At 44.2% G+C, this 15521-nt stretch overlaps 1 pseudogene; it reads left to right on the forward strand.

Moving 5' to 3' along the window:
- Positions 1-15521, forward strand: part of LOC114846598 (protein NLRC3-like) — a 40137-nt pseudogene that overhangs the window by 6153 nt on the left and 18463 nt on the right.

Here is a 15521-nt window from a genome sequence, read left to right on the forward strand (position 1 = left end):
GAGTGTCTGATGGAGGAGCAAGTAGGGATGTGGGGCTTTATGAACTTAGAACCCAACCTTGGAGTGTGTGATAATAAACACATTCAGACTTTGCTTCCTGTGGTGTCACATTAGTTTGTCCATCCCTACATACAAGCCTCCATCTGAACACAATCCTACCACAATGTGTGTGTGAGAGCCATGTAATGTCCATGTCTGCATGTCTCTGACCCCCTCCTCCTTTCAGGGTGGAGCCTGGTGGAGTCCGATGGTTGAGACCAGGTCTGAGCAAGTGTAAGTGTGTTTTTACTGAGATCAGCAACATTCAACCATCTTCAAACTGTCATGAGTCATCATCAAACTGATGATAGATCAATAACTGCAGCTGGATTGTGTCTTGTTCTCTCCATCAGATTTCTGTCAACTCACTATCGACACAAACACAGTGAACAGAGACCTACAACTGTCTGACAACAACAGGAAGGTGACACGTGTGGAGGAGGATCAGTCATATCCTGATCATCCAGACAGATTTGACTGGTGGCCTCAGCTGCTGTGTAGTAATGGTCTGACTGGTTGCTGTTACTGGGAGGTTGAGTGGAGAGGATACATTGATATATCAGTGAGTTACAGAGGAATCGGAAGGAAAGGCGGCGGTTCAAACTGTTGGTTTGGATTCAGTGATCAGTCCTGGAGACTGTACTGCTCTGATAATGGTTACTCTGTCAGACACAATAACATAGTAACATCCATCTCCTCCTCTGTGTCTCACAGAGTATCAGTGTATGTGGACTGTCCTGCTGGTTCTCTGTCCTTCTACAGAGTCTCATTTGACAAACTGATCCACCTTCACACCTTCAACACCACATTCACTGAACCTCTTTATCCTGGGTTTGGGTTCTGGTCTCCTTGTTCCTCAGTGTCTCTGTGTGATATTTGGAACATACATTAGTTGTCATGTCAGCTAGATGTATTAAAACAAACTATGGAGCAACTTGTGGATTGTGTGATCTTTGCATTACACCTCTTGTCCCATTTCTTGATCTTTCCATGAATCATTTCATTTGAAGTTTTATTCACTGTTCTTTTGACAAACACTGATCATTTATCAAATCTCCAGATTGTGTGCTATAATAAACAAGTATGTAACCTTTAACTGTCCGTTTTAGTCAATTTAATTTTTTGCTTTTGTTCAAAATTTTAGTTAGTTTTACTTCTCAGTTTCATAAGGCCTCCTTTCCACCTCTCTGGAAACGCAGGGAGGACACGCCCCCCCTGGAGTGCCTTCAGGACTGTTGAGTGATCCAGGAACCAACAGTGCCCAGGATTCAATCATGAGGTCTGCACGCCTTGCGACTTAGGCTCATCGTCTTATCCACTACACCAGTGAGGAACCCTTCACACTTGGAGATGCCTCTGGTGTGCTTTTAAGCCTACACTTTGAGAGCAGCGTCTAAAAGTTTCTAGAATCATGCAAGATTTGAACCCTCAACCTAACTTCACAAGAACAACCTCTTAACCTCTGAGCCACTGCTCTGTTCAGGCTATGACATGTTCAGTGTTGTATTTATAGTTCATTTGGACAAAAAGGACTTGAAAGCATCTACAGGTATGGAGGACTTGAACCAACAACCTGTCTTTACAGCAGCAGCATCTTATCTCTCGGAATAATATGGTTAAGGTTGTATTTACCGTTTACTTCACAACAAGACCTTAAAAACATCTAGCATTATTTTGGGATTCAGGCCTTAAATAATAAACCTTGTCTCTATTCTTTTTGATCTGATGTCTGTTACTCTACTAATGAGTCATGACAGTCAGTTTTAAGTTGCAGTCGCATTTGTCAAATAATACTATTACATGAGTGGTGTGCTTGCGTGTACCGGTACTTTTATACCAGACGGTAATGTGTAATTCAGTGTGAGCAAAGCAGCTTTAAATGCTGAGTGCGATGTCGCGTCTGCCACTGTTTGCACCCAAATCAACAGCAGCACCTTGACCCGCTAGTTAACCTGTCTTTCCCTCCTCTACAGCACTGGTTGAGAAAAGCTGTCGGAGCGATGGCCAGACACGCTGACAGCAGCTGAAACAAGCAGGAGGGAAGCAAACGTCAGTTAACAGACGAACCGCAGATGAGACAGCGGACAGTATCCTTAAAGGTGCAGTACCGCCACCTATCGGTCACATAGTGAAACTCATCTTATCGTACAAATTTAATCCGCTCACTTGAATGGAATATGAATGAAACAAAGCCGTACCAAATATTCATGTACACAGAAAACATTCATATATCAATTACAAAACAGTCCTACTTAACTGAGGCTAAGTTACTGTCCGGCCACTCCATGCGACAACAACACATTCACTTGCTTAGTGCAAACATATACATTTCGATACCACAACATAGTGCAGTGTCTTATACAAATGTAACACTAAATACATGCCCCCGATGGAAGGCCGAACTTTATCTATAACAAGATAACAGGTGCTCGCCTTTCAACATACAGTAAAGCATGGAAAACTTTAGAATCTCCGACAGTATGGTGTCCGGCAAAGGGACAATCCGCGCTCACAGCCCTATTAAAGCAGCGTAACGGCGTCATCTAGTGGCCTTTACAGATCACTGCCCTATATTAACATGAAATACGATGGTGGCATGTAAGATAGAGGGAGAAAAAGAAAAGAACAGTGAGTAACTCAGTGTATCAAAGTGGTTGACCAGCATCTGAATTTATAACTAAGAGATGGTTCGGATGGTTCAGTGTGCATATTTCTGGAAGTGACGTATTTTGGCTGACATATTTGCTCTGAAGAGACTACATAAATGAAAGGGAATTTATTTTATGAATCAGTTACTATAATTAAATCTGTTTATTTACCTTAACAACACAGAAGTTAATTTATTGCACCACTGACTAGTATTAAAGCTTTATCAGTCCCTAACGCTTCTCTAGTCAATCATCCATATTATCATCATTACATGGGTTCTGTGACACTTCAGACAGATAGCTGCACGTTGTTACAGTACATAATAAACAAAGGGCAGCAAGTTTTACCTCAAATAGACTGTCTATGGCATCCACTAAACGAAGACATTTGACGATGGCATTGGCTTTATTCGACTTTGGGACGATGGAGTCTAAAGCCTAAAGCTCCCAGTGAATCCCTGTAGCCACTGGGGCTTAAAAGGAGCAGAGGTCCTGGTATTAGGAGAAGTTTGCATAATTTGTACCACAGGTACAGGTGTATTTATATTGCATTCACACCACTGATGATTCTGAGCATGTGGTGGTGTCAGAGTGTGGAACTGCCACTAGAAGGAGCCATTTATCTAAATATCAGAGTAAGCTGAACACTGCATGTAGTCAAATGAGTTGTCTCTAACTAAATCTTGTCTAAATTATGTTTTAAAATGCTTAAAGATCTGTTTTTCTGTCCCTTTTGTTTTGCATACCTTTCAATTTTTTATTGTCATGTGTTTATGAATTTGTGCTGCTCATGCTCAAAGACTTTTAAATAACAACAGGACAGAGTTACTGAGGAAAGAAGTGTTTATTAATAATAGCTGTGGTAGCAATAACTGTAACAATAGTTATGATAATCATATATAATAAACCATATTTGTTGAAGCAGATTGAGAGCATACAGAAACAATAACCAGGTAAAAATCTAAAAATACCTAGAACAAAACAAAAAAAACAAACAAAAAAACTATTTGATTAACTGAAGCTGCAATTAGACATCAGGATCTCTTTGTTTGTGTAATGTACAGTAATACAATGTTCCACTACTGATCAGGAAGAAGAAGGGAGGATACATAAAGAATAAAGCAACACTGGAGCCACAACCTGACGAATGAGAAAAAAAAAGCCCACAAATACAAACAGAATGGAAGAATTCAGTTTGTCTTTCGGTTTTTACTCAATAATCAGCATTCAGACGTTTTTGCTTCGGGGATCTGCATAGGACAGGGAGGCTGCTGAGGCTTGGGGAATGACATGGGTTTTAAAGGTAACAGTATACTTAATTGAAAGCGTCAGAGCATCCGAACGGACCAAGTTTTGCGAAGCTCAGATGAGCTGAAAACAACTGGAAACAGGAAAGACTGGCTCTTCCATCATCACAACAATGCTCCACATCCAGCTGTTGCAGCCTGTAGCTTCCCACATGTTCACGCCTTGTTTGAAGGCAGAACGTCTCGCCCACTTGTTCCTGTTTCCACACAGGCTGATAGTGCAGCTTATACACATATATATGTATATATCAATTATAAATATTTAAATGTTTTTTAACATTTATGCTTGATGCATAGTCTTTATGTTTGTGCTCACTGAGACAGATCTCACAGGAAATAAACACATAATCATAACCAACAAGTAAATTAATTTGCGTTTAATTTAAAACCAATTTGGAAGAAAGAACTGCATTTGTAGCCTCACTTCACACTGTTTACCAGAACTTTACTTAAAGAAATACAATAGCTGCAATGATAGATATAACCATTAAAGAAAACGTACCGCTGTGGCGTGAGCTTTAAGCTGATAATGCATAATCGGTCACACAGGGGAAGCGTTCATATGCAGCCTTTAGGTCGAACCCACACAAAAACTGTCTCTGCAGCAAGTATACTGTGGCCTTTATGGTGGAGGTAGGTGTGGTTTTGGCTGAACTGTAGCTGTAGTCAGGCTCTATAGGCTTTAGACTGGGAGTGGAGGATGGAGGGTCTGGTTGCCAGGAAGTGTCAGATAATAATAGCTGCTTTGGACTTTTATCTGAGGTATACACAATACAAAGAGGAAAACACACATACTGACTGTTTTGGTAGGAAGTGTAGGGAACATTAAGTCTGTGTACTGTAATGCAGGTAAAGGTTCGACGCCCTAGTTTTTCTGTGGGTGTTTTTGTTTAATTTAAGGCAGGGGTTTCTTGGAGAGGATGTGGATGGGAGGTGGGAGGCCTCGGGGGTCACAGTAAGGACAGCATGCTGGCTTAAACAGAAGGGTACAGTAATCAGCCGTAGAGAATACCAGAGCTAGAATGAATGCTGCTTCACACCGTTTAATCTCTCCAGTGGGTGATGGATAGAGAGCACTTACAGTACATGTAAACAGGACAAAGGTCTTAACTATTAAGTGAAAGAGCGGGGGGGAAATCAGAATCAAAAGAACATGTCAGAGATCAGAGGGGTCCTGAATCTCCAAAGATTGACATCGTTAGTTGCTTTTCATTTTTTGTTTGTTGTCCATAAAGTCTCGCTTCGGTTTCTCCCGCCGTGTTTATGCAACCAGTCCGTTCTGTATCCGTTAGTTCATCCCACCGCAGGGAGTTCTTCTGCCGAGCGATGGGGTGGAGAGAGTTTTTCAAAAAAAAAAAGTCCGTCCGCAGGATGCACCCGCAGTGGTTCAGTCCCAGTCTGTGATGCTTTAAGACGTTCCTCCAGGGGTTCGTCCACGACACTGAAAACAAAGCCGCCGGCCGCACACGCTCAGCTGAGAGAGAAATAAATGCATTTGCATACCTGGGATGTACGACTGAAAGGCCTCACACTGAGCCACAGCCGTCAAAAGAATAACACGAGAGTCCAAGTTTGTTTGCAAAGATAAACTGGACAAGAAAGAATAAAGACGATGATGAGGAGTAAACATCTGGTCATGACCCACTGCCTCATACGAAGGGCTCCAACATACAGTCAACTTGGATCATTTAAATATATCACACACAACAAATGAAGGGATTTCATTGGTTAAAGAGACAGCTGTCTGTATTCCTACACACATCTGAGCTGAGCCAACGGAAGCATCAACACAGTAAACGTTGGCACTTCTTTCATTGACTGCTATCTGAACACTGGCTTTCATTAGAAGACAGTATTAACAAGCTTTACACTGGATCTCTTTAATATATTGATTCTTCGAAAATCGGATTTTCTGTCAAAAACTAATTTCTAAGTGACTACAAAGTTTTGAAGGTTCGTATCCTCTCGCATGACTCTTGCATATATGTACGATCTGAAATGATAAACACTCACCGGCCACTTTATTAGGTACGTCTGCACAGTCTAAGTCCATTCAACACAACAACCCTGCTATTAATGGGACTGTTTTACACATCCATTGTCTTATTCTTACTGGTTATTGTGAACTCACACTGAAGTGTGTCATGTGCCACCATATAATGAAAACCTCCCTAATAGCAGGTGAACCTAATAAAATGCCAGTGAGTGGAACACATTGTAATATTATACATTCAACACAGACAATAACAATGTCACATTTTGTTTTTCACATTAAACAATGATCATGGGACAGGATTTATAATATTCTGAATCCGCACACACGTCACAAGAGGTAAAGAAGGTAGATCAGACTCTCCGTGGTTTTGACCTGCAGTAGGAAGCTCTACAGTGGTCCGCCTCTATTTTTCTTCTCATTTCCTTCCTCTCTTTTCTTCTCGTCTGGCCAAGGCATTACAGTCTGTTTGGGTCATCAGAAGAAGTCCAGCATAATTTCAGAAACATTTTGCTATATCATCTACATGTTTATAATTTACAGATTACTGTATGTATATAAAAACATCTACCTAAAAAGTTTAAGAGTTTTCGAAGTTACATTCAGTAGCTGAACTAAAGAAAAACAAAACCATAGAAATGTCAACAGAACTTCACACAAGTAGAAAACTGAACATACATTGACAGTGCATTGGATCCTGCATGACAATTAAAAACTAAGGGCAAGAATTGCAGACCACAAATAGATATATCTATATTTATATATAAATGTTTTTTACTGGTAATACAATAAATACAACATTAGTAAATGGCTACAACTGACTCTCCATCCATACCTGACAGCATGTTATTAGTACAATGTTTGAATACAGAAGGATGCCACTAAAGTAGAGATCCATACGAATAGAAAGGTTTAATTCCATCCCTCTTAGTTCTATTTGCACAGACAAATGTACAGTAAGAATATGTATTTTATTCATATGCTTCTTTTTTTCTGGGATCCACAAAATGCTGACTACTTGACAAAACTGTCGTGTATTTCTATTCTCTTCAACCACGACAGAGATTTCACAAGAACTCAACTTTGAAGTTTAAATCAATAGCATACAAATTTATTATACATTACAAATTAAAACAATCATATAATGATTACAAAAGAGTAATAACAAGAGAGGCAGAGACCGAATTCACCTGCTTGTTCCTCTGCAGAGAGAACCGAGAGGTCGGAAAAGGTCCGCTGTGTGCTACCAGCGGACCCTCTGCGAAGCGCTCTGAAAACCCCAGCCCGTGAAGGCCTGCTTTTAACCACCTCCTAAAATCTTTCCACATGTCCAAATAAGGACGTGTAGATGTTTTTCTCGGCTACTTGGAAAGTCCTGGCGCTGGGCCGTGTTATCTGTCCAGCTCCAGCTGCATCTGGCCCACTATCAACCTCCCAGTTCCTTTCCCAGGTCGGCGTGACATTTTGAATATTTCCTTAGGAACAGCTCGAATAAACAGTTTACGCAACAGATTCTGCGAACCCAGATTCTACGAACCCAGTTTAAGCAAACTCTTTCACCCCACCCCACACGAACCCATCTACTCTCTGTACTTCTCTCATAAGCAATGATCAATTTTACTGCTAAAAGTAAATGTAAATGTCTGTTTCCTGGAGTCTATCCCAGATGCTCCCCAGACAACGACCCTGCGAAACTGCAAGGGTTGAGGAACAGTCACTGCATCTTAACCTGACCCGAACAGATTGTTCACTACCTATATAATAATATATGATATGATACATAAATATACTACAAATCTAACCAGAAAAGTAGGAACTACACTACCGCAGTCAGTTAGTGGAAGACAGGCTCGAAACGCTTCGAATAAAGACTGCTCCGTTTTCCCATAACAATCACATAGTGACATGTCTGTTGGACCTGTTCCCCCTGGTCTGCCCACTCCCCATGGCTCCTGCCCCATCCAGCAGGGGGCGATGGGGGAGGGAGGTGGACAATCAAAGGACGAAGCAGAAGAAGGCATCATTTACCTCCTTCTTCTACATTGCAATAACAATTTTCCTTTTTTGTTAAACATACATACTAAATTACACACATATAATATGTATATACACACATTAGAGTTAGCTTTTTTGGATATCATAAACTTAAAAAAGTATACAAAAATAAAATGTTTTCATGATGATCTGAAAGGCAAACCACTAAGGCCAGAGATGTCGCCCGGTATGGCGTGTGGTGGAAATTTTGCAATAAAGGCAGATGAGAGAGAGTTGTCCTTTTGTGCGATTTATTGAAATAATAAAGAAAATAACAATAATGGGGAAAGCAAATCAAAAAGCCAGCTGGGGAGATCAGAACATACACCACGGAGGTATAATGCTGAGATCACACCGTTCTGAGGTTGTCTCTGCCTTTTAACCCCTCTCCCGGGACCTGGTGGAATCTTCCTATCACACTGTGGGTGAAGATGTTTACATTACACAGGGAATACACAAGGTCTACAGCCTTGGGTCTGGTGAGGCATCAGATAGAAAGGAGTCAGAGACCAGGGGTAAAAGGCAGACACAAGCCATAAACATTGGTCAGTGAAACACAACATTAGATGTCAGCACTTAATGTGCAACAGAACATTGAGAGGAAGATTGTTTGTCTAATAATGTTCAGTTCTGGGTCTAATCAACAAGTACAGAATGCATGGTTATTATACAGAGTCAGAAATGAACACAAGAAGCATTAAAGTACAATTTTTCCATTACAGGCGCAGCTGGGGCCCCACCCTGGAGCCAGGCCCCACCCTGTGCCCGACCGGGCCCCAGTCCGAAAGAGCGACGTGGGGCCATCCTCAAGTGGACCCACCATCCGCAGGAGGAACCGTAGGGGCCGGTGCAGAGTGGATTGGGCAGCAGTTGAAGGCGGGAGCCTAGGCAACCCAATCCCTGGATAACCAATCTGGCTATTGGGACATGGAATGTCACGTCACTGGGGGGAAAGGAGCCTGAGCTTGTGCAGGAGGTCGAACGGTACCGGCTAGAAATAGTCGGGCTCACCTCCACACACAGCCTCGGCTCTGGAACCCAACTCCTTGAGATGGGCTGGACCCTTTTCTACTCTGGAGTTGCCTGCAGTGAGAGGCAGCGGGCTGGTGTGGGCTTGCTCATAGCTCCCCAGCTTAGTCGCCATGTGTTGGAGTTTTCCCTGGTGGACGAGAGGGTCGCTTCCCTGCGCCTTCGGGTGGGGGATAGGGCACTCACCGTCATTTGTGCTTACGGGCCAAATGGCAGTGTGGAGTACCCGGCCTTCTTGGGGTCCCTGGAGGGAGTGTTGGAAAGCGCTCCAACTGGGGACCCCATCGTTCTTCTGGGAGATTTCAATGCCCACGTAGGTAACGACAGTGATACCTGGAGAGGCGTGATTGGGAGGAACGGCCTCCCTGATCTGAACCCGAATGGTGTTATGTTATTGGACTTCTGTGCTAGGCACAGTTTGGCCATAACAAACACCAAGTTCGAACATAAGTCTATCATCGACCTCCTAGGCCGGAGGTCGATGATAGACTTTGTAGTCGTTTCACCTGACCTTCGGCCATATGTTTTGGACACTCGGGTAAAGAGAGGGGCTGAGCTGTCAACTGATCACCACCTGGTGGTGAGTAGGATCCGCTGGCAGGGAAGGAGGCTGGAACGACTTGGCAGGCCCAAACGTATTGTGAGGGTCTGTTGGGAACGCCTGGCTGAACCCTCTGTTAGACGGACCTTTAACTCACACCTCTGGGAGAGCTTCGACCAGAGTGCGAGAGAGGTGGGAGACATAGAGTCCGAGTGGACCATGTTCTCTGTCTCCATCGTCAACGCGGCCGTACGGAGCTGTGGACGCAGGGTCTCCGGTGCCTTTCGTGGTGGTAATCCCTGAACCCGGTGGTGGACGCCGGAGGTAAGGGACGCCATCAAGCTGAAGAAGGAGTCCTACCAGGTATGGTTGACCTGTAGGACTCCTGAGGCAGCTGATGGGTACCGGCAGGCCAAGCGTGCTACAGCCCGTGCCGTTGCGGAGGCAAAAACCCGGGCTTGGGAGGAATTCGGGGAGGCCATGGAGGAGGACTATCGCTCGGCCTTTCAGTGGAGGTGGGGAGCTGTTGACCTCAACTGGGGATGTTATTGGACGGTGGAAGGAGTACTTTGAGGATCTCCTCAACCCCGCCGACATGCCTTCTGCTGAGGAAGCAGATCCGTCCTGAGTACCTCAAGTCTCTGGATGTTGTGGGGCTGTCTTGGGTGACACGCCTCTGCAACATCGCGTGGAGGAGGGGGACAGTTCCTCTGGACTAGACAACCGGGGTGGTTGTCCCTCTTTACAAAAAGGGGGACAGGAGAGTGTGTTCCAACTATAGGGGGATCACACTTCTCAGCCTCCCTGGGAAAGTCTATGCCAGGGTACTGGAGAGGAGAATTCGGCCGATAGTCGAACCTCGGATACAGGAGGAACAATGTGGTTTTCGGCCTGGTCGTGGAACGCTGGACCACCTTTATACCCTCAGCAGGGTGCTTGAGGGTTTGTGGGAGTTTGCCCAACCAGTCTACATGTGCTTTGTGTATCTGGAGAAGGCATTCGACCGCGTCCCTCGTGACATCCTGTGGGGGGTGCTCCGGGAGTATGGAGTCCAGGGCTCTTTGCTAAGGGCAGTTCGGTTTCTGTACAGTCGGTGCAGGAGCTTGGTTTGCATTGCCAGCAATAAGTCAGACCTGTTTCCGGTGCATGTTGGACTTCGGCAGGGCTGCCCTTTGTCACCGGTTCTGTTCATTATTTTTATGGACAGAATTTCTAGGTGCAGCCAGGGGCCGGAGGGGTCTGGTTTGGGGACCACAGGATAGCATCTCTGCTTTTTGCAGATGATGTTGTCCTGTTGGTTTCATCAGGCCAGGACCTCCAGCGTGCGCTGGTGCGGTTTGCAGCTGAGTGTGAAGCGGCTTGGATGAGAATCAGTTCCTCCAAATGTGAGGCCATGGTTCTCGACCGGAAAAAGGTGGTTTGCTCTCTCCAGGTTGGAGAAGAGTTCCTGCCCCAAGTGGAGGAATTTAAGTATCTTGGGGTCCTGTTCACGAGTGAGGGTAGGAGGGAGCCAAAAGGCAAAGCTCTCAATTTACCGGTCCATCTACGTCCCTACCCTCACCTATGGTCATGAGCTTTGGGTCATGACCGAAAGGTCACGGATACAAGCGGCTGAAATGAGCTTCCTCCGCAGGGTGGCTGGGCGCTCCCTTAGAGATAGGGTGAGGAGCTCTGTCACCCGGGAGGAGCTCGGAGTAGAGTCGCTGCTCCTCCACATCGAGAGGAGCCAGTTGAGGTGGCTCGGGCATCTGGTCCGGATGCCTCCTGGACGCCTCCCTGGGGAGGTGTTCCGGGCATGTCCCACCGGTAGGAGGCCCCAAGGAAAACCCAGGACTCGCTGGAGAGACTACGTCTCTCGGCTGGCCTGGGAACGTCTTGGGGTCCCACCGGAAGAGCTGGAGGAAGTGTCCGGGGAGAGGGATGTCTGGAACTCTCTGCTTAGACTGCTGCCCCCGCGACCCGGCCCCGGATAAGCGGATGAAAATAGATGGATGGATGGATGATCTTTCTAATTGTTCTCCTTCAGTCAGCAAGGCCTGATTTTTAGGGGTTAGAGCCAGAAGGGACTTGTCCCCATGGACTAGAAGCTCCGGCCTCGGAGCTCCAGTGAGTGTCCTCCTCGTCTCCTGTCACACCGCGAAAGGCTCCTTATGCAAATCTGCTCTTTTTGTGTCAGTTGCTCTGTTTTCTGTCCTTCTGTTTAATGCTCTCTTTTTTTTAGCTGATGTCCCGCTAGTGATTCGTTTATTTACTAAAAAAACAGAGAACAAGCGAGTCAGTGTAAAGAGGACAACGTTGTCAGATGGGAATTGGGACTTTGACTGAAAAAGGATGTACAGTAAATACATGGTTTGTTTTATTTTTTTACACTAAGGAAAGTGAAACATATGCCTTAAAAACACTGACATTAAAACTGCTTTGTTATTCTGTAAACAAATAGTGTTTCATCTCTGTTACACAAATGAAAAAAATCATAATATCACATTGTACATGGTGAAAAATGTGCCTTTAACAGCAGCTTGGATTAGGACAAATATTGTTGGTGACCGGTCTCAACGTGATGGGACCAAACGACAGCAAATCAACATCAGACTCATCTTATCGTAGTCTTAATTTTATTTGATCTTAAATGCTAAAACTATCTTGATCTAAACTATCTTATATTTCTTTTGTATTTAAACTGGACAAGGCCATGCTAAAAGGGGATTTTATGCAAAAAGTCAAGAAAATATTATCGGTAGTTAATGTTTTAATCATCTTTCATTTAAGCTTTTCATGATTTGATGGTTATATAGTTACTAATATGTTTTTCTATACTACACTATTTAAAAACGTTTCATCTTGTACTATAATTCCTGTGATCAAACAGATGTTACATCCTTTCAGCTTTTTACTTGTCCTAATGTACAAGGGCGGAGAAACATGAAAGTTATGTAGAAACATTGCTACAGACAGAGGAAACCCCTATAGTTTAATAAGACAAGTCTCACACACTGTGACCAAAGACACATAGAAACCATTAAATCAAATGTAAACAAGGTTAAGCCTGTACTGTCACAGTTCACATCACGTAGTCAGGTTTCTCACTCATTTCCGGTTTTATTTTGTACCACTTCCTGTTCAGTGCCCATGTTTTCAGTTCCAGTTTTACCTCCGGTTTTAGTTGACGCACCTGTGCCCTGTTAGTAATTACTCACCTGCTAACTATCCAGCCATCATCATCACTCAGTACTTAAGCACCACCCCTCACCCCAGCACCTTGCCAGATTGTCTCTTTGTGTTATTGCCAGCAGTCCAGCGTTAATTCCTGTCTTGTTTCGTGACCGACCCTGTTTTTCCTGACCATTGCCATCCGCCTCATCTGTGATACCGCCTTGCCGTAAGTCTGACCTAAGCCTGCGATCTGACCACCGACTGCCTAATCCCTGTCTGTACTGTAACCACCGCCTTTGTGTACCGACCCTTGCCTGCCTGACCACGAGTTCAAATAAACCCTTGTTATTCACTGAGCTTTGTCTCCGCTGTGCGTGTGGGTCCGCTACCTAGAGCGTCGTGACATGTAGGTGTTTTATGAAATATATCCAACCTGAACTACTCATATGTCGCTGTACAAAAACCCAAACATACCTGTTATGTTTTGATATATATTTTCATCTCGTTTAGTAAAAGAATCTAATGTAAGCGTCACTGTACAACAACAGGTATATATATATATATATCTTATATAACGTTTCTCCGTGATTCACAAATACAGGCAATTGGCTCTCATAGCCTTAAGACATACATACATTTCAAGGATGATGGAAAAAAGCACAAAAAGCAGTTTTTTATTGACATAAATCGTTTTAAGAGCAGATATCCAAGTGTGTGAACTCTCTTATCTCTAATCCGCCTTGGATGCTGCTTCTCCTCACACTTCCCCTCTCCCTGCGCTATTGACTCCCGTCTTTATGACCTCATCACACTCAGCTGCTTTACTGCTCAGATCTTTCTTGGCCTGTGTGGCTTTTTAGCTCTGTGCCTGTGTGTGTGTTTCTTTGTGTTATCTCTACATTTTTATTGTCCATGACAGAGATCGTCGTGACAACTCACAAGGCAGAAGCAACTTGAGGATTGTGTAATCTTTACATTAAACCTCTGCTGTATATCCTGATCTTCCCAGCTGGATTTTGATTTTCTTTTCAATTTATTTATTTTTATTTATTTATATAGCGCCAAATCATAACAAAGTTATTTCAAGGCACTTTACAAAGTAAGGTTTAAAACCTCACATCTAAACCCAACAAATCCAACATACAGCAAGCATTTAATTTGACAGCAACAGTGGAGAGGAAAAACTCCCTCTCTAACGAGGAAGAAACCTCCAGCAGAACCAGACTGGATGTGGGCGGCCATCTCGACCGGTTGGGGTGAGAGGATAGAGAGAGAGAAAAGCACAGCAACAAGCAACAACAAGCAACAACAGAGCACAGGCAGGATGGTTGGACCAGGGACTGGATGCAGGCAGGATGGTTGGATCCGCAGATGCCCATCACAGACACCAAACTTTGAGTCCAATGATACCTGTAGGTGAGGAGAGAGAGAGAGAGAGAGAGAGAGAGAGAGAGAGAGAGAGAGAGAGATTTGATTTTTCAACAAGACTTTATTGTCATGTGTAGCTGACCAATATTAAACAGACATCTAAAAAAAGGATATCATGTAAACAACCTATGCTTTAAGCCATAGATTATGATGATGAATAAATAAACATGTAGGAAGTTATAATACGTACTTGCTTTAAGAAATAAAAGAGACCAAAGCCTTACTTAAAACCATTACTAAAAACAAGGTCATCCTCCACCACAGAACAGATGACATCCTGGTGACACCATTGATGTTTAAAACAAGGTAGGTTACTGGTGAGCTTGCAAAATTTGAAATCCACCCACACTCTGGCCCTGACCAATGCACAGAACACAGCGACCACCACATGGTCCTTCACCTGTCTGGTTTTGTAAATGGCCAGCTTGGCTTGACCAGACAGGAAGTTTAACAATTGCCACTTCTCTGCATTTGTTCCGCTGTAGCCAGCACCGAGGATGAATCTATCAACACTCCACAGTTCATTAAATGCATTAAAGACATCAGATAGTAAGTTAAAAAGCTCAGCCAGTCATGTACAGTCCATAAAACAGTGGAAGACAGTCTCTGTTTCACGCGCAGGTGCGGGGACCCCTTGGGTTGATCTTCCCAGTGAAGGAGTTCATGGCGATGGCTCTATGTAGAATCCTCCACTGCAGGTCCCCAGTCCTTTTGTTCAGTGGTGGCTTGTAGAGGACTCTCCACACTGGCTGAGTCTTGGTGGACGCTGGCAGTCTCCTCCTCCAAACTGTGTCCACTCGGTCGCTGAGCTGTTTCCTATGTAGTACTTTAACACAGGAGTTGTACATTGTTTTGCCAGTTAGAGTGTGTAGATCATAAACATTGTCGGATCCCCTAAAAACCAAGCTAAAACCAAGCTCAGGAAAAGGATCCCTCTCATCCGGGCTCTCAGCACCGCCATAGTAGTCCTGCAGCATCTCACACTCATCAGCAGTCAATTTCTTTAGCAGCAGTTCCAGGAACTTCCCAACAACGCGAGTCGATCTGAAACACAAGGCAGAGGCCACAGCCTGTACGTCCCGCATATCAGAGCCAGCTACATCCACAAGGTGACGCAGCGTTGTCATCCCAGAAACACGAAGAGCATGTGTTATTCCAGGAATTCCGCTGTCTTGAACCTCCAAACGCGCCTTGTGAATCAGTGGCTCCACCAGCAGCCAGTGAAGTGAGGCTGAAGGCTCCAGCCTCCTCCACTAAAAGGGTCCCCAGGACCTAAAAACACTCTGATAAAAAGCAGGCAAAGCTGTAGTATTAAAAACACTATAATCCATTAAAAACAGGGCCGTGTC

Source organism: Betta splendens, chromosome 19 (genome assembly GCF_900634795.4).
Source record: "Betta splendens chromosome 19, fBetSpl5.4, whole genome shotgun sequence".
Taxonomy (NCBI): Eukaryota; Metazoa; Chordata; class Actinopteri; order Anabantiformes; family Osphronemidae; genus Betta; species Betta splendens.